Source organism: Mandrillus leucophaeus, unplaced genomic scaffold (assembly GCF_000951045.1).
Source record: "Mandrillus leucophaeus isolate KB7577 unplaced genomic scaffold, Mleu.le_1.0 Scaffold867, whole genome shotgun sequence".
Classification (NCBI taxonomy): domain Eukaryota; kingdom Metazoa; phylum Chordata; class Mammalia; order Primates; family Cercopithecidae; genus Mandrillus; species Mandrillus leucophaeus.
Window position 1 is genome coordinate 256,675 of NW_012109441.1, and position 20,129 is coordinate 276,803.

The window sequence follows — 20,129 nt, forward strand, 5'->3', positions numbered from 1 at the left end:
ATATTATATAGCTTTTTATACTTTAGAAGTTCAACAATATCTTTGGGGGGGAACTAATTTATTTTCATCATTCTAAATGTGGTGGTAGCTCTTATAAAGTTTGTTGATTTTTTTAAAATCAAAAGCCAATTGAACAACAGGATATATAGGTTGATAAATCTTCAGGCTGAATAGTATTTTAACACTTGTCTTCAACTTGATTTGTCTGTTTAATTGAAAAGGATTGTAAGAGTTACTGTTGCATTTTCTGGCCTACTACCTTTAAAATTCTTGTTGCGTTTCTTTGTGTTTATAAGGAAAGGACTGGACTTTTTCTCGACAAAATTAGCTTTTTATCAGGTTAAACTTGCACTGATGTCTGCTCTTTTTTTTTTTTTTTTTAAATGTTTTTGGTACGCTGGGCAGACTTCAGTTTTTAAAAAAATAAGTATTGTAATGTAGCTATCTCGGCATTCCCTTTAAATATCTGTCTTAACCTCCTGCTTTTATTTCCTACTCCTTTCCACACATATACACACAATCCTTTACCTTTTAAAGGATCATTAGGATTGTCACACATTAGGAAGTCTTTCTCTCATGTCATTTGCGGCAATATTGAAATTCTTATTTTAACCATCACTGTCTATTAATTCTTCTAATACATGAAGAAAATAGATTGAGTAGCAGCAGTACCCCATAGGCAGGAAATACAGTTTAACTGCTGGATTTCTATACCTCTCTGATTTACAGCTTGCTAATTAAATTGCTATTATTAGTTTGTCTGGCTTAATTAGACTTAAGAAAACAACTAACTGAGGGTTTTTGTTTTTTCAGTTTTTTTTTTTTTTGCATGAGGAGAGAATTGTATGTAACCAGTGATATGATTATTCCTGAAGGTACAGACAGAAGTAAACCTGGGAACATTGTTTAATTTAAAAACTTTAATCCCTGCTATGAGGGAATACGATAACGTATACTATGACAAATGTACTTTATTCTTCTAACACAGTAAAGAATTACTTGGGAACTTTTTCCTGAAACTAAGTGCAGGAAAGCCCTGTGTATCTTGGTTTTGTGATGGTTTCATTTCTAGCCATACAACTGATGGATTGTATACAATTTCTGTTAGTGCCAAAATAATCTGTTACATGAACAGACTTCTAAAATAATTTCTGTATATTATATATGTAAGAAGTCTTTTATTGAACAGCTTATCTTCCACTTGCAAGTTTATGGAAATATCAATATGTCAAAATAAATAAAAAGTGGGAGAATTCTTTGCTGTTAGAAGAATGTGCTTATTATTTTGATTTCTTAAATGGTATATCATCAAAGTACTGCTGATCTATAGTTGCAGTATTCTACTAAACACTTCAGCTAGTAATACCGCTGATTTAGAAACAAAACTGTTTATTTTTGCTTTCTGAATTTAGAATGCTGGGATTACCTGTTTAAGCCTGTTTTGGGGAATATAGAGATTAAGTCTGTACATACCTGTGTACATATATTCATGCACCCTCTGATTTTGGTTTTCTTGTTTTGAGTTGTTAGAAAGTATCCACTTACTCTTCTTTTTGTCGAAGTAGCTGTTTTAGAGAGAAGAAAAGGATAAAACTTTACATAGTTTATTCTTTCTGTGTTTTCTACAAACTTTTTTGAATTTCAAATCACAAGCAAACTAATTTTCTGATTTTTAGAAAGTAGATGATGATTTCAGAGGAGTAAGACATGCTAAACAGCATGCTCGGTAGAATTTTAGGTAGTCAAATGCAACCGAGAAAAAGTATTTTCAAGTCATAAGTTGCTAATTGATATGCTATGAACTAGTCAAAATATGAAACATATGATTCAAGTTAGATTTTCCTCTAGAGATGGATCTGCAGGGATGACTACAATTTGGCATAATGGTGTAAATGAATTGTTAAGGGTAACTTAAGTTGAAGATTAAAGCAAGATGCCATTTCCTCCATATCTTTCATTTTGTTTATATTTTTTCCCTTTAAGTTAGTATACACTACACATACTGCAATAAAATATAATAATATGAAAAAAGAATATTTTAGATATTCTAGTTCCTTTGCCTTTCCATGTAAATTTTAGAATAATTCTACCTATAATCTGCAAAAATTTTGATTGGAATTGTGTTAAACTTGTATATCAGTTTGGGGAGAATTGACATATTTACTATGTTGAGTCTTCCAATCCATGAACAGTATTGCTCTCTATGTAGACAGAGACTAAATAGATCTTCTTTGATGTCATTCACCAGCATTACATAGTTTTTAGCTTGCAAGTCTTGCATGTTTTGTTAGATTTACACATAAGTGTTTCATGTATTTGAGTAATTGGAAATAATATATTTATATTTTTGGGCCAGGCACAGTGGTTAATGCCTGTAATCTCAGCACTTTTGGAGGCCGAGGCGGGCTGATCACGAGGTCAGGAGATCGAGACCTTCCTGGCTAACACGGTGAAACCCCGTCTCTACTAAAAATACAAAAAATACTAAAAATACAAAAAATTAGCTGAGCGTGGTGGCGGGTGCCTGTAGTCCCAGCTACTGGGAAGGCTGAGGCAGGAGAACGGCATGAACCCAGGAGGTGGAGCTTGCAGTGAGCCGAGATCATGCCACTGCACTCCAGCCTGGGTGACAGAGCGAGACTCCATCTCAAAATAATAATAATAATAAAAATAACAATATTTTTGGTATTACCTGTTCATTGTGAGTATGTAGAAATATAATTGATACTGGTTTGTTTGTCCTGTATTCTGTTAATTTGCTGAAATCACATATTCTAGAAGTTTTTCTGTAGATTCCTTGTGATTTTCTACATAGACAATCATGTCACTTACAAATGGGAACTGTTTATTTCTTACTTCACAATCTGTATGCCTTTAATCTCCCTTTTTCATGCCTATTGCACTGTCTAGAACTTCCAACACTGTGAATAAGAGTGGTGAGAGTGGACATTCTTGCCTTGTTCCTGATTGTAGGTAGAAACTATTCGGTCATTCACAATCAAGTATGTTAGCCATAGGATTTTTGTAGATGATCTTTATCAAGTAAAGAAAGATATTATCTACTCCTGTATTTCTGAGATTAAAAAAATAATGAATGTGTGTTAAAGTAGGTTAAATACTTTTTCTTCATTAATTGATATGAACAAGTAAATTTTCCTCTTCAGCTTGTAATGTGATGGATTATATTAAATTACTTATGAATATCCAACCAGCTTTGCATCCCTGGGATAACTCTCATGTGGTCATTGTATATAATTCTTTTTATATATTGGTAAATTCCACTTGCTAATATTTACTTAAAGATTGCTGCATCATGAGGAATATTAGTCTACAGTTTTCTTTTCTTCCTATTGTCATTGTTTGGTTTTGGTATTGGGGTAATTCTAGCTTTATAAAATAAACTGGGAAATGCTTCCTCTGCTTCTATTTTCTGGAAGAGATTGTTAATTGGTGTTAATTCTTCTTTAAATCTTCGGTAGAATGCTTCATTAAAACTATTTGTTCCTAAATATTTCCTTTTGTGAGTTTTTAAACTATGAATTCAATTTCCTTAATAGGTATAGAAATTTTTGAATTAATTATTTTATATTTAGTGAGTTGTGGCACTTTATATTTTTTGAGGAAATGATCCATTTCATTTAAGTGTCAAATTTATGTGTGTAGAATTGTTCATAGTATTATTTTATTATCCTTTTGATGTCTGTAGAATCTTTGATGATATCCCATTTCATTTCATAGCTTCTATCTTCTGTCTTCTTTTTTTCTTTCTGAGTCTTACTAGTGGTTTGCCAATTTTATTAATCTTTTAGAGAGCCAGCTCTTTGCTTCTTTGATTTTTTTTGTTTTGTTTTTGCTTTTGTTGTTCTGTTTTCAGTTTCATTGTTCTGCTGGCGTTTTATTTTGCTGTTCTTTTTCTAGATTCTTGAGGTGAGAGCTTAGATTATTGGTTTGAGACTTTTCCTCTTTTCCAATGTATGCAGTTAGTGTTTTAAATTTACTTCTCAAATGCAAATTAAAACCACAATGAAATGCCATCTCACACCAGTCAGAATGGCAATTATTAAAAACTCAAGAAACAACAGATGCTGACAAGATTGCGGAGAACCTTGTTTCTTTACATTGTTGATGGAATGTAAATTAGTTCAGCCATTGTGGAAGACAGTGTGGCAATTCCTCAAAGATCTAGAACCAGAAATGCCATTTGACCCAGCAATCCCATGACTGGGTAAATGCCCAAAGGAATGCAAATCATTCCTTTATAAAGTATCATTATAAAGATACATGCACGTGTATGTTCATTGCAGTACTATTCACAATAGCAAAGACATGGAATCAACCCAACTGCCCATCAATGACAGACTGGATAAAGAAAATGTACATACGCACCATGAAATACTATACAGCCATAAAAAAGAATGAGAGCCTGTTGTTTGCAGAGACATGAATGAAGCTGGAAGCCATATCCTCATCAAACTAATGCAGGAACAGAAAACCAAACACCACATGTTCTCACTTGTAAATGGGAGCTGAACAATGAAAACACATGGACACACGGAGGGGGAAAATACACACTGGGGTCTGTCTGGGGCAGGGGTGGGAGGAGGGAGAGCATCAGGAAAAATAGCTAATGCATGCTTGGCTTAATACCTAGGTGATGGGTTGATATGTGCAGCAAACCACCATGGCACACGTTTACCTATGTAACAAACCTGCACATCCTGCACATGTACCCTGGAACTTAAAATAAAGTTACCTCTTATAACTACTATAACTGTATCCCACAAATTCTGATATGGCATATTTTCATTTTTGTTTAGTTGTGTTTATTGTGTGTATTTTTTAAAAATTTTCTTGAGACTTCCTCCTTGACCCATGTATTTCTAAGTGTGTTGTTTTGTCTCCAAATGTTTAGAGATTTTCCTGTTATTTTTCTGTTGTTGATTTCTGGTTTGGTTCCATTGTGGTAGGAGAACACTTTCTTTATGATTTTATTTAAAAAATTTGTTGGTGTTTGTTTTATTGTCTTAGATATGGTCTATCTTGGCATATATTCTGTAGGCACTTAAAAAAAATGTGTATTCTAGCTGGGTGTGGTGGCCCATGCCTGTAATCCTAGCACTTTGGGAGGCTGAGGTGAGTGGACCACCTGAGGTCAAGAGTTTGAGACCAGCCTAACCAACATGGTGAAACCTCATTTCTACCACAAAAAAAAAAAAAAAAAAAAAAAAAAAATTAGCCAGGCATGGTGGCATGTGCTTGTAATCTCAGCTACTCAGGAGGCAGAGGCAGGAGAATTGCTCGAACCTGGGAGGCAGAGGTTGCAGTGAGCCGAGATTGTGCCATTGCACTCCAGTGTGGGCATTAAGAGCGAAACTCCATCTCAAAATAAATAAATAAATAAATGTGTATTCTGCCATGGAATACTATGTAGCCATAAAAAGAATGAGATCCTGTCTTCTGCAGGGACATGGATGGAGCTGGAGGCCATTATCCTTAGCAAACTAACACAGGAACAGAAAACCAAATACTGCATGTTCTCACTTATAAGTGGGGGCTAAATGATGGAACACCATAGAGAGGAAAAACACATACTGGGGCCTATTGGAGGGTGGAGATTGGGAGGAGGCTGAGGATCAGAAAAAATAACTAATGGGTACTAGACTTAATTCCTGGATGATGAAGTAATCTGTAAAACAAACCTCCATGACACTAGTTTACCTATGTAACAGACCTGCACATGTACCCCTGAACTTAAAATAAAAGGAAAAAGAAAAAAAAAAAGAAAAAGAAAATCTTGTGGAATCTACTGAAAGCAAGGAAAAAGAAAAGAATGTATTTTTTGTTGTTGATTGGAGTGTTCTATAAATGTTGATTAGATCTTATTGTTTGATGTTACTTATTCTAGGTTTTTCTCAATTTTTGTCTATTTGTTTAATCAATTGTTGAGAGAAAACTACTGAAGTCTTCAACAATCACTGTTGATTTGCCTATTTTCTTTTCAATTCTATCAGTTTTTGCTTTATGTAATTTGCAGCCCTGTTGTTTGGTGCATACATATATAAGATTGCTGTGTCTTTTTGGTAGATTTACCCTTTTATCATTATATAGTGTCCCTACCCATTTCTAGTAATTTTCTTTGTTCTAAATTTATTTAGAACACCTTTATTATTTATTATTTTTGCCTGATATGTTTTTCTATCCTTTAGCTTATGAACCACCTATATCATCATATTCGAAGTGAGTTTATCATAAACAGCAAATGATTGACTTTTTTTTTTTTTTCTTTTTGAGACGGAATCTCCCTCTGTTGCCCAGGCTGGAGTGCAGTGGTGTGAAGTGGCGTGATCTCAGCTCACTGCAACCTCCAGCTCCCGGGTTCAAGAGATTCTTCTGCCTCAGCCTCCTGAGTAGCTGGGGCTACAGGCATGTGCCACCACAGCTGGCTAATTTTTGTGTTTTTAGTAAAGACGGAGTTTCACCATGTTAGCCAGGATGGTTAACTCCTGACCTCGTGATCCACCCGCCTTGGCCTCCCAAAGTGCTGGGATTACAGGCATGAGCCACCGCACCCGACAGAGTCATATTTTTAAATCTATTCTGCCAAGCTTTGTCTCTTATAATTGATGTATTTAGGCCATTTATATTTCCTATAATATTGTTACGTCCAGGCTTAAGTCAGACATTTTATTTTTTGTTTTCTGTTTGTTCTCTCTGTTTTTCATTTCTTTGTTTTCTTTTTCATTGTTTCCTAAATAATTTTAAAATTCCATTTTAATTTATCTATAGCTGTGTGTGTGTGTATATGTCTGTGTACCTCTTTGTATAGCTCTTTTAGTGGTTGTTGTAGGTATTACATTATATTTATGTAACTTATTTATTATCATTAATTACCAGTCTGAGTGATGTGTAGAAATTTCTTTTCCCTTTATGTTTGTTTACCTTCCTTCATTTATAATTGCCTGTAATATTTTCTCTATATACATTTATAACCATATGATACAGTATTAAAAGTTTTTCTTCAACCCTATAATTTAGATAACTCAAGAGAAGAAGTAAAGTCCATTTTTTAACCCATATTTTTTCTTGCCATGTTCTTTCTTCCTTCCTGATGTTCCAACTGTCCTCAATTCAACTTTTTGGGTTTTTTAGGGTAGACCTGTTAGTGACAAATTCTGTTAGTTTTCCCTCATCCGTGTATGTCTTAATTTCCTTGGATATTTTTGCTGATATAGTGTTCTAAGTTGACATTTTTTTTTCCTTTCAGCACTGGAAAAATGTGGTGACCTCCTTCAGGCTTACACAGTTTCTGATGAAAATTTTGCTCTGTCATTTTTTTCACCTGTTAGATGTCATTTATCTCTTACTGCTTTCAAGATTTTTTTTGTCTTTAATTTTTAGTTAATTACTATGGTTTTGGTGTGGCTTTCTTTGGGTTTCTCCTGTTTGGGATTCACTCACCTTCTTAAATCACTAGGTTTATATCTTCTGCCAAATTTGGGAAGTTTTCAACCATATTTATTTGATAATTTTTTTCAGATTCACTCTCTTTTTCCTCATTTTGGGACTCTGAGTATATGAACATTAAATCTTTTGTTATAGCCCCATGGGTCCCTGAGGCTTTGTCCATTTTTTTCAGTGTATTTTCTTTCTTTCCTTTGTTTAGACTGGATGACTGCTATTGTTCTCTCTTCAGGGTAGCTAATTCTTTCCTCTGTTCTCTCCTTCTGTTGCTAAGCTTATTTATTGTGCTTTTTATTTTGGCTATTGTACTTTTCAGTTCTAAAATTTCCACATTTTCTTCCCTATATATCCTATTTTTATGCTGAAACATTCTATTTTTTTCTTTTCTGATCTTTTCTTCTTCCTTTTTTTAAACCACAGAACTGGACATCCTATTTTTTCATTCTTTAAGTGTTAATTGCTCATCAAAGCATTTTAATAATGGTGGCTTTAAAATCTTCATCAGGCTTTTCTTTCCATTTTGGCATCCATTTTATTGTTTTTTTTTTTAAATTCAGTTCGAGGTATTCCTGGTTCCTGATATGACAAATAATTTCCAATTAAAACTTGGACATTTCAGGCATTATGTTATAAGGCTATTGGTCTTATTTAAACTCTGTTTTAGTTGGCTTCTTTTAACACCACTCCAGTAGGTAGGTGGATGAGCTTCATGACTCTAGGTAGGGGTAGGAGCCCAGGTTTCTCACTCTGCCTTCATTGACACCTCAGATAGGTCCCCATTATTACTGAGTGGGGAGAGAAATTCTGCCTCCCTGTCAGGTGCCCACTAATACCTCCCTGGCTGGTTGGGATAAGAGTGCCACTTACTATCCCTCACATGACCTCTACTGACACCAAGATGGAACAGTGGAGTGGAGGAGTGAGTAGTAGGTATCAGGGAGTGGTTGCTGGATTAACTCTGGGTGGTGATGAAAATCCTCACTCTCCATTAGGCATTGTCTGACACCACCCTAGAGGAGAGGGGAAGAGATGCTTCATTACTGTTGGGTGGGGAATGGAAATCTAGGTTTCCATTGACATTTCAGGGACTTGGGGAAGGGAGTAGTACATTTTCACCAAGAGTGCATGAACATCCTGACTCCCTACTCACTTTCTCTGACACCCTCCTGGTGTGTGTGCGTGTGTGTGTTGAAGTGTTGGCTTCCTTATTACAGCCAGGTGAGGGTGAAAGTCTAGGCTCCTCATTTGACCTTAGCTGGTGGGAGTGGAGTCGCAGTTTTTTCTGTGGTGTTTGGCTGGCCCCATCACCCAAGATGGAGTGTAGTGGTGCAATCATAGCTCACTGTAACCTCGAAATCCTGGGCTCAAATGATCCTCCTGCCTCAGTCTTTTGAGTATCTAGGACTACAGACACATCTGACTATGCCTGACTGATTTTATTATTATTATTCATAGAGATAGGGCCTCATTATGTTGCCCATGGCTGGTCTTGAACTCCTGGCCTCAAGCGATCCTCCTGCCTGGCCTCCTCTCCAAAATTACTTTAAATGATATAACAGCTGACAGTTTGAATAGGTCCTCCTTATTTTGTTGGAGGCAGAGTATTAGAAATGACCTAACAAAAATAATTTGTTTCCTGTCACTAGACTCATTCACTGTGTCAATGAGTGTGTCAGTGGTTTGTGGGATGCAAACTTAAATGAAAATGTATGTGTTTAATTAAATGTTACAAGAGATGCTTTTTAAAAAAACTATTGACTCCTGTGAATTTCAGAAAAATATTGCAAGTCATTTGACTTAGTTACTTTGCTTGCACTCTATGTAAAAATGTTAGAATTTTACCTCTTTGAAAAACTCCTAATATCAATAGTGATAATGTTGTTTTGCAGCCTCAAATGATTTTGTTACTTTGGACTAATTTTCACTGAGTTAATTAATAAGTGACTTTTTATTACCTAAAAATGTTCTTAAGTGTATCATAGAAAGATTATTGGGTCACTAAGTGACTTTCTATGTATATACCTTTGTCCATATTTAATTTTTGCAAAACTCAAATTAAGGTGCAAAACTCAAAATTCTGTGTGGATATACCTTCATGTATTGTATTGATAAGATTAACTACATTTTAAAACTAAAGCTGAAAGCTTTAAATAAAATTGTCATTCAACTATATATGTATTTCTGTAAAACACACACATAATGATGAATTCGAATTAATAAGCAAAAAAGGAGAGGATTTGTAATTTAAAATTGATCTTGGAATATACCCTCTACACTTAAAGAGACAGGAAAAACTTTTTCTTTCCCTTTAGCATAATCTGCCCAGCAAGCGGTGGTTTCTTATCAGAATGCTCTCACTTAATATCTTGATAACTTTTAGTGCTTTGTGCTAATAGCATCAAGTTTTTAAATTATTTTAAAAACAAACAACGAAAAAACCCATTTGCTTCTGAAGCACCTAAAGTTTCTTATAATTGTTACCTTCTTTATGTTTATTTTCAAATGTTTCATTGTCACTCGGTTATTGAGATATCAAAACTATAACAGTTGCTCACTCTCAGGTACCTATGCACTTAAGTGACAAGTTTCTCTGAAAATTCTTTTTTATTGTTGCCTTCTTCAAACCTCATACCCTGAATCCAGAACACTAACATTGTCAAGCTATTTTTCACGCCTCCAAATCTTTTTCTCACTAGACAGCCACTACCCATGTGGCCACTAGGTGGAGCCAAAGGCTTAATCTTTCACCTTCCTGCACCTGTGAAGGAAGCTAAAAGTAATTAGATGTGTTTGGCATGATTTATATATTTTAAATTAAGGCTGTACTATCAAAAGAGCTACCTTGTGTCTCAAACCCACAATGTGGTAAAAGCTGACAAGTAAAAAACAGTAGTTCGGCCGGGCGCGGTGGCTCACGCCTGTAATCCCAGCACTTTGGGAGGCCGAGGCGGGTGGATCACGAGGTCAGGAGATCGAGACCATCCTGGCTAACACGGTGAAACCCCGTCTCTACTAAAAATACAAAAAATTAGCTGGGCGCGGTGGCGGGTGCCTGTAGTCCCAGCTGCTCGGGAGGCTGAGGCAGGAGAATGGCGTGAACCCGGGAGGCGGAGCTTGCAGTGAGCCGAGATCGCGCCACTGCACTCCAGCCTGGGCGACAAAGCGAGACTCCGTCTCAAAACAAACAAACAAACGAAAAACAGTAGCTCAATTTTCTAGATTAATTTTGTCCAGGTTAAAAATATTATTGATATACGTTTTAGTGACCGCATAGGTTTCAGTAAGGGTAAAAGGATGCTCTTGTTCGTACTCCAAGTTTGGCATGGTGACTGTTAATACATTCATTTTGAAGAAGATTTTGCTTCTGGGTTTAAAATACTGTTGTCAATTCGTAGGAGTCCTAATGCACACTTTATAGGGTAGATTGGAAAGAAGACCATGGAAAGTTGTCAATGCCCTCACTGTCTAAAGTGTGTTCATATCTTTGGACTAATGACTCTTGGTCCTTGTGCAATGGTGAAATGGAAGATTCTACTCTTCTAGTCCGATATTGTTGGTCACTGTAATAAATTAAACAGAGCCATCTGGCCTTGCCGTGAACAGATGCTTTCTGCTTTATCCTCATGCTTGTCTGAAGGCCTCTGCTATAAGTTACTCATCAAAAGCTGGGTCTTTTGAGAGAAACAACAGGAAGGACAACCTCAGAGGCTCTGTGGAAATGACTCTACAATTTTTTTTTTTTTGAGATGGAGTCTCACCCTGTTGCCCAGGCTGAAGTGCAGTGGCAAGATCTTGGCTCAATGCAACCCTTGCCTCCTGGGTTCAAGTGATTCTCCTGCCTCAGCCTCCTGAGCACAGGTACATGCCACCACACCTGGCTAATTTTTGTAGTTTTAGTGGAGATGGGATTTCACTATGTTGGCCAGGCTGGTCTCTGACTTCTGACCTCAAGTGATGTGCCCACCTTGGCCTCTTAAAGTGCTGGGATTATAGTCATGAGCCACCGCACCCGGCCTCTACTAGATATTCTTGACACTTGATACTGCAGAGAATAGAATTGCAAGAACAAATTTACTAGTTTAGGCTGATGTTGCCAGCCCTGGTCAGATTATGCCAGGGGACATAAAAACTAGCAGTTATAGGACTGTTTTAGTACAGAAGCAGATGCATTCATCAACATAGTCTGCTAACCCCAGATCAATGGAACAAGAAATGAGACTGGGTAAAGTTGTAAATCAATGTTTAATTATGATGATTTATTTTAGAATGCTGTAGATACTATTTTAAATGTTCATTTTTTTCTGATAAACCTGCCCTTTGGAATAAATGTTCTATTTTCTGATAAGCGTATGAGAAAGCATTTTATTTCTTCTTGGTTTGTCTATCTACACTCCTCAATTTCAGCCTATGCTTGTGGAAAATGAAACTAAAAGTTCTTTGAATGGTATCTTGTTCCCAAGGAATCTCAGAATTCAGGAAAGATAAGCTATAGTAAATCTCAATATAATTTACAAGGTAATTAGGAGAAATTGAGGATGATATAATGACGCTATTGACTGGAATTCTGGAAAGTACTTTTACAATATTTTAAGCTTAGAAAAATCTCAACTATCCTTTGTGAAAGAACATTGAGTGAAAATTTGCTCCCATACATCTATAAACAACCAAGCATTTTTATAGACAGGATCACTGGTAAAATATACGATGATTCTATAGAAAATTTGACATACAGTTCTTTTCTGCAAACTATGCTAGGTGCTTTTATGGATCACTTTATGTTTTTATAGCCACGTATTAAACGTGCAATGGTTCAATAGTCCTTCTACCTATAAATCTGGAATCGCGATTATTCCAGAAATGTTACATTTAAGGGAAAATCTCATTTAATTGGGTATTAGATCATTAAAGAGCAAGGATTGCAGTTTATATGTGGAAACAGAGCTTACAAAGTCCTCCTAGGACAGGAACTCATAGCTTATTGAGTCCCCACCTGACAGGTGGAAAAGGATGTTACTTGTGACAAGTCCAGATCACTGGTGAACTTTGGGCATTTCAGAGAAAATGGGATTTAATCCACAGTTACAGGCACTGCAAGCAAAATCCTTAGCTGTTGAGTTCTCCTGAGGGAGAGTTTTCAGAATAAATGAGTTGATGAGTGACAACACAATTATTGCTAGGTCATGAAAGAAGTAAATATGATTATGACCTTACAGGCTAAGCCCTACCAGACAGAGGTGATTTCTCGAGTCTTCATAGCATAAGACTTTTGTTTTGCTGACTACACAACAAGGGGCTCTTTATATCTTAACCCTAAAACAGGCCAAATAGAGATGATAAAATGAGTGGAACTGAATTAGAGCATTTCTGAAAAGTTTTATTTGGTTAATTCTGCCCCTTAAGGTCAGAAATTATGTAGGAAAAGTGTTTCAAAATTGTAAATAAGGCAAAATTGTACGTGCTTGATTATTTAATATCACACTTGAACCTTTGCTCATAACCCTGCCTGATCAAACGCTGAGTGTCTCAGAGACTGTAATTTACCTAAGAAGAACCCGGCCAGCCCTGTGCGATTAGAGGTTAATCAGCAGAGAGCTGATAAGGGATGCTGGCTTTCTTTTTTTCTCTGGTAAAGAAGATAACGCCAAGGTTATGATTTTATTGCCCTCTAGTACGTTAGCCATTTTGAATCTCTAGCCTAGAAATTATTTCCTCACTGAGAGATACAGCTCTATTTTTCAAATACTCTTTGGATCAAGGCTCTTGTATTCTTCCTGGTTCCTTCTTTGAGTTTGATAAAACTTTGAAAAGTCTACCAGAGAAATCTCTCTCAGAACTAGACTTTTAGAGAGGAAATGCTGGAACTACGGATGAAAGGCACATGTGTGTAACGGCTCAGACCACGCAGACAGCAGGTCTGATGAGCCACTGCTCAGACCACGCAGAGAGCAGGTCTGATGAGCCACACCACTGCTGCTGCCCCACAGCTTCTAGATGCTGCTGCTTGTTCTATTGTTAGCACCTGGACGTTGCTGCAGCCACCACTGAAGACACCTCCTAAACCACTTCTGTTTCAGGAACTTCACTTAAAAAAAAAAAAAGGAAAAAAACCCACTGCTTCCTCAAAAGACAGTTGCTGCTTCTGTCACCTTTGCCAGAGAAATAAATACAGTAAAACGTGCTCCGCTCCCCCACACCCTGATTCCTCCTGTGGCTCCCTTTGTAACTGAAGTCTTAGGTGGATGAATTTAATTGGTGGAACTTAGGTGCTCTAGCTTCAAAGGTGGCTAGGGGAAGTGAGCTTTCTGGTTTCTACTTTAGGGAGGCAGGACTCAAAAGGTAGGGGAAATTTCACAGTACTCTGAAGGTGTTCAAATCCGATAGGCAGCCAGTAAACATCAGAGGTGTGAGGTGCTGGGTGGAGCCGCTGCCGTGAATATGTGCTTTGGTTCATGGACTACATCAGTGGTTCTTAGAGTCCAGTTAATTCACAGGTTCACAAGAGATAATAAAATGATTGTTTTTGTTTTAAGCCATTAAGTTTGGAGTTGGTGTGCTGCACTGTATAGATAATGGAAACATAACAGATAATGGAAACACACAGTATGTATTTTTGCAAGTCTGGCTTCTTCACTTAGTATTTTGTTTCTATGATATTCATCCATGTTGTTACATTTTCAGTAGTTCATGAAGTTTCATTGCTTACATAGTACTCTGTTGTATGAATAGACAATGTTTTGTTTATCTGTTTACTGTTGAAGAACCATTTTGTTAAACAATCTGAGAGTAATCTTTGGAAATTATGCCACTTGAATCCTTAATATTTTTTCATGTATGATTCAAGAATAAGGACATTTCTCCTGCATAATCCTAATACTGTCATCACCCCCAAGATACTTGAAATTGATACCATATTATCAAACACACAATCCATATTAAAAAATCCCCTATTGTCGCAGTAACACCTAATAGTAAATGTCTGTTATTTTAAGCTAGTGTCATTTGTTACATGGCAATAGGTAACTAATACAGTGAGTCTGCTTCTTTCAGCAAGGACCCTCAGAGGGGTGTAGTGATTCATAGTTCTCACTCAGACTTCTCTGTGTCTGCTCATATGTCCCTATTTCATATCTCAGGGTCCAGTCTATCTCAACCAGTGGTCTTGCCTTATCACAACAGCCGCTGTTGGATGATGCAACAAACATTTCTACAACTTCATAACCTTTACCATAAGCCCCTGGGCTTGACCCTCAGCCATATCTGTGCTGGGTTGCAGGAGGAAAGATAGCGTTTAAAACTGATAGCCTTTAAAACTGCTGTAGAGGCATTTACAGTTTTTCATTCATGTCGTGAGTTTGGATTAAAGGCTTGTAATTTGTCTTTTTTTCCTTTGTATGCTATCCAGGGCAGTCTGACGCAGACAGTCTGTGAAGGTTGGCACAAAAGCCTCCATCGATTCACCCAGCTTTTGCCTGGTACCTATCCTAATTTAAAACTTTGCCACATGTTACCTTGGTGAAAGGCCAGTGCCACACTTCAGTGACGATTCGGCTGCCCTACTTAGTTAGAACTGAGTTCACTTCCTTCCTCAACACTCCTGCCACATTGATCTGGAAGTTTCACCTTGAGCCAAGTGATAGTTAATTTTATGTGTTAACTTGGCTAGGCTATGGTTTCTAGACATTTGAATACCAGTCTAGATATTGCTGTGAAGGTATTTTTTAGATGAGATTTACATTTAAATCAATAGATTTTGGGTAAAGCAGATTACCCTCCATAATTTAAGTGGCCCTTCCAATCAGTTGAAGGTCTTAAGGGCAAAGACTGAGGTTCCCCCAAGGAAGAGGGAATTCTGCCTCTGGGCTGCCTTCAGACTCGAGCCGCAACATCAGCTCTTCCCGGGTCTCCAGCCTGCCTGCAGATTTTGAACGTGCCAGTTCCCACAGTAGTATGAGTCAATTACTTAAAATAAATCTCTCTCTGCCAACATCCTATTGGTTCTGCTTCTCTGGAGAATCCCAATTCATACAAGCCATTTTCTATAGAAGGCTGTTTCTTCGAGAAATCCACCCTCTTCTATGTCAACAGAGTTTAGGATCTCCATACTTTATCTCTTAGTTTTTGAGAGCATACATTCTGTATTACACATACTTACACTATTCTATATATGAAACTTTCATAAACATTGCTGGGCAAAGTTGAATATTGCTGAACCAATTTCCGATGCTTCTGAATAAGTTCAATGGAGTTAAAACATTTTTCTTCTTACATGGTATGTCCAGTGCCCCAGAGCCAGCAGAGTTAAGAACTTGGTAAGGAAGACTAAAGATAATCCATATATTATAGTTTGTTATATAATATAGAACATGTTTATTAGATTCTAAAAGACACAAAAAGAAAATAATACATATGTATCAGTGAGAGAGGTGAAAATTAGGAAGAGAACTAAGGATTATTCTTAATTCCTGTCTTCCTTTCTAAATCCCAATCCTCAAGTAAAACTTTAATTATATTTCCTGTTTATTTTGTTGAATGGAAAAAATGGAAAATTATCTAACATTTGTCTTGGAAATACAGGAGAAATTACTCTCAGAGATACGATATTATTTAAGTCATTGACATATTGTTAACCTCAGATGCAAATGGTAAAATTAATATTTTTCAGTTCATGGTACACAGTCATTGTTGGTTTAGTGCTAATTTTTATGTGTATTTGTATTTTTTTATTTTTTAGAGACAGGGTCTTCCTTTGTCACCCAGGCTGGAGTGCAGGAGTGTGATCACAGCTCACAGTAAGCTCAAACTCCTGGGCGCAAGCAATCTTCCTGCCTTGGCCTCCCAAGTAGGTAGGACTATAGGCACACACCACCATGCCAGCTAATTAAAATGTTTTAAATTTATTTTTGGTAAATGAGTCTTGCTATGTTGCCCATAGGCTTTGTGCTATGTTAAGCTAGTAATTATAGTGAACATTCTTGTCTTGGGTACCTGAGGTTTTTCCATTATGTATACTGGTGGTTACAGATTTTTTGGAATATAACCTTTACCAAAATAAGAAACTTTTGATTCCTGCCTCCTTAACTGTTTTCCAAAAATCACAAATGGATATACTTTACCAAATGTCTTTTATTAATAGACTGAGCAAAGGAAATGACTTTTCTGTCTATGAATATGGTGAATTATAGCAACAATATATTTTATTATATTGAACCACCCTAGTATTCCAAGGATTCCCTATTAGATCTTGATGTATCATTACTAGCATAATCATTATTATTATTGTTATTATTATATATATTTTTAGAGACAGGGTCTTGCTCTGTTGCACAGGCCAAAATGCAGTGGTGCAATCATAGCTTACTGCAGCCTCAAACTCCTGGGTTCAAGTGATCCTCCTGCGTCAGCCTCCCCAGTAGCTGAGACTACAGATGCTCACCACCACACCTGGCTAATTTTTTAATTTTTTGTGGAGACAGGATCTCAGTATGTTGTCCACACTGGTCTTGAACTCCTGGCCTCAGGCAATCCTCTCACCTTGGCCTCCCAGTATTATTATTTGTAATATTGTTGAATTCGGTTCATAAATAATTATTTTGTCTCCCATCTGTGTTTAAGGTGAAACGGGCCTATTATTTTCTTCCCTTGAGTTTTCCACAACTCAATTTTGAATCAAGATTACACTTTCTGATAAAATTAGCTAATCAGGTTTAATCTTTTTTCTATTTTCTGGAAAAAATACATAATATAGAAGTTTCATGTTCCTCAAATGTTTGATAGAACTCATCTGTGAAACCATCTGGGCATTTAAAAAAATATAAATTTTTATTAGAGGTCATTGATAACTTTAAAAATTGCTTTAATACTTACTGGTATAGTCAAGTTTTGTATTCTTCTTGTGCTAATTTTGATAGATGAAATGTTTCTAGGAATTTACCTATCTCACCTAGGTTTTCAAATTTATTAGCATATACTTGTTCATAATACTCTACACTTTCTGTGTCATCTCTGTAGCTGTTCCCCCTTTTTCATTATGTATTTGTTTATTCATTTTTTCTCCCGTTATCCATAATCAGCCTTGTTGTAAGTGAATATCTTACAAATATTTTTAAATAAGCAGCTTTTGGAATCAAAAGTGTGTTAATTTTCATTACCTAGTTTTTTGTTCTCTATTTCTGTTTCATTGCTTTCTATTCTTATCTTTATAACTAACTCCTTTTCTTCTTATTTCTTTAGGTTTGCTCAATTTCTTTTTCCAAAGTTTTGAGTAGAATTTTTAGGTCATTTATTTTAACTTTTCTTGTTCTAATAAATGTATTTGAAATTATAACATTATTTTATATGTATATTTTATGTGTAACATTTTTACCACCTGGTTTAAAAATAGTTAATTTTCTTTATAACTGCTATTTATTTATTTGACACACGGTCCCACTCTGTTGCTGAGGCTGGAGTTCAGTGACGCAATCATGCCTCACTGCAGCCTCCATCTCCCGGACTCCAGCGATCCTCCCATCCACGACTGCCTTTTAAATCCCTGTTACTGATAAATAGATTTGTTCACTTACAATTTTAAGTATATTTTAGTTATCAAGTTCTAATTTTATTACAGTATAGTTGCAGAATATAGTTTGTTTCTTTCCTTTTTTTTTTTTTTTTTTGACAGGGTCTTACTGTGTTGTCCAGGTTGGCGAGCAATGGCACAATCTCAGCTCACTGCAACCTCTGCCTCCAGGGTTCAAGCGATCCTCCCGCCTAGCCTCCTGAGTAGCTGGGACTACAGGTGCACCCCATCCAGCTAAATTTTTTGTAGAGATGGGGTTTTGCCATGTTGCCCAGGCTGGTCTCAAACTCCTGGGCTCTAGGGATCTGCCCACATTGACCTCCCAGAGTGTTGGGATTATAGGCGTGAGCCACTGCTCCTGGCCTAGAATATAGATAGTTTCTAAGATACTGATACTCTGGAATTTATTGGAATTACCTTTATGGAATGATGCATGGCCTATTTGAGTAAATGTTCTGTGTGGCTTGAACTATTACATGTAATTTTTGGCTTTTTGGCAACTTTTAAAAAATGAATCCTATGAATCTTGTACCTCATTTTACTTCCTTCTTTGCTTTCACTATCCTATGGCCCAGAACCAATTATTTTTTATCCATTTATAGTTGGCTGATAAATATGTGTCCTGTTAAACTGGCTCTCAAGAAAAACAATGCTTCTGACTTGTAGCATTACTGATTTCTATAGTATAAATACTTCCACCGTGGTATCAAGTTACCAATAGTTAACAACTGTCTTCAAAAATCCTGAATACTTTACAGTCTGCTCTTGCTAGCCAGTATAAGACAGCACACCACTATTTTTTTTTAAAGATATTCATGTTGTCCATTAGTTTCACTCCTTGGCTTCACTTATTTTTCTTAACCATATTTTCTCTTTGACCCAATGTTGTTTTCGTCTTTTAAAAATTGTTTAAAATTATGTCTGTAAGCTGCTACAAACTTTTTATTGGAATGAAGAGCATTAGAACAGTTATTTGGTCAATGCAGAAGAATGAAGTCTTCTAATTTTTTTTTTTTTTTTGAGATGGAGTTTCGCTCTTGTTGCCCAGGCTGGAGTGCAATGGCGCGATCTTGGCTCACTGCAACCTCTGCCTCCCAGATTCAAGTGATTCTCCCTGCCTCAGCCTCCCAAGTAACTGGGATTACAGACACCACGCCCAGCTAATTTTTGTGGTTTTAGTAGAGAAGGGGTTTCACCATGTTGGCCAGGCTGGTCACGAACTCCTGACCTCAGGTGAACCACCCGCCTTGGCCTTCCAAAGTGCTGGAATTACAGGTGTGAGCCACCACGCCCGGCCGAAGTCTTCTAATATTAAAAGATTTAATCTTCATTCAGTTCTCAAAGTCTTTGCTGTGCCCTTAGGGTATGTCACATGCATGTGCAGCTCAGGGGGAACCTGGTACTCCTGAGGGTTCAGACTCAGAATTAGGGAGTTTCCTCCTGCACTCTCAGTTTGGAGATTCCCCTACACAGCCCCGCCCACAGGGACCCTTTTTCTTGGTTCCTCTGGCCAGAAAGCTGGTATTTCTCTTATTGACTCAGGGCTTGTGCTACCACGTAGTGCAGCTCTGCACCTGAGGCCTGATGTCAGGGCAGAACTGGGAGAAAAAAGGGGAAAACACTGAAAACTCACTCCCCAGGAGGGGCCCCCTCCAAGTTTTGACCCTGTTCACAATCCACCTGCTTTTGTTTACTTTTTGGAGTCCTTGAGTACTTGCTTTTTGTATGCTGCCCAGAATTTCTACCTGTGATCAGCAATAAAAATGGGCTATTAAACTAGTGTTTTAAAATCTCAAATAAGTTAAATATCATGGCTAGAAACACTCCAGGCATTTGTAATTTTAGATTTTTTCTTTACACTCCAGGGGGATGTGACTGTTTTGGAGTATTTTGAATTGAATTGGTATGTTTAGCCTGAGATCCTCCTAGTATTTCTGTTGAATATGCCTGTTGACTGCCCACTTGTTAGCAAAATGGCATTGAATGTTGGAACTGCAAACTACCTTAGAAATCATTCAGCACTATCTTTTGACAGAAAAGGACATGAGAGTTCACTCCCATCACTCAGGAAGTGCAGGGCAAAGATAGAAGCAGAATTCAATTTGTTTTA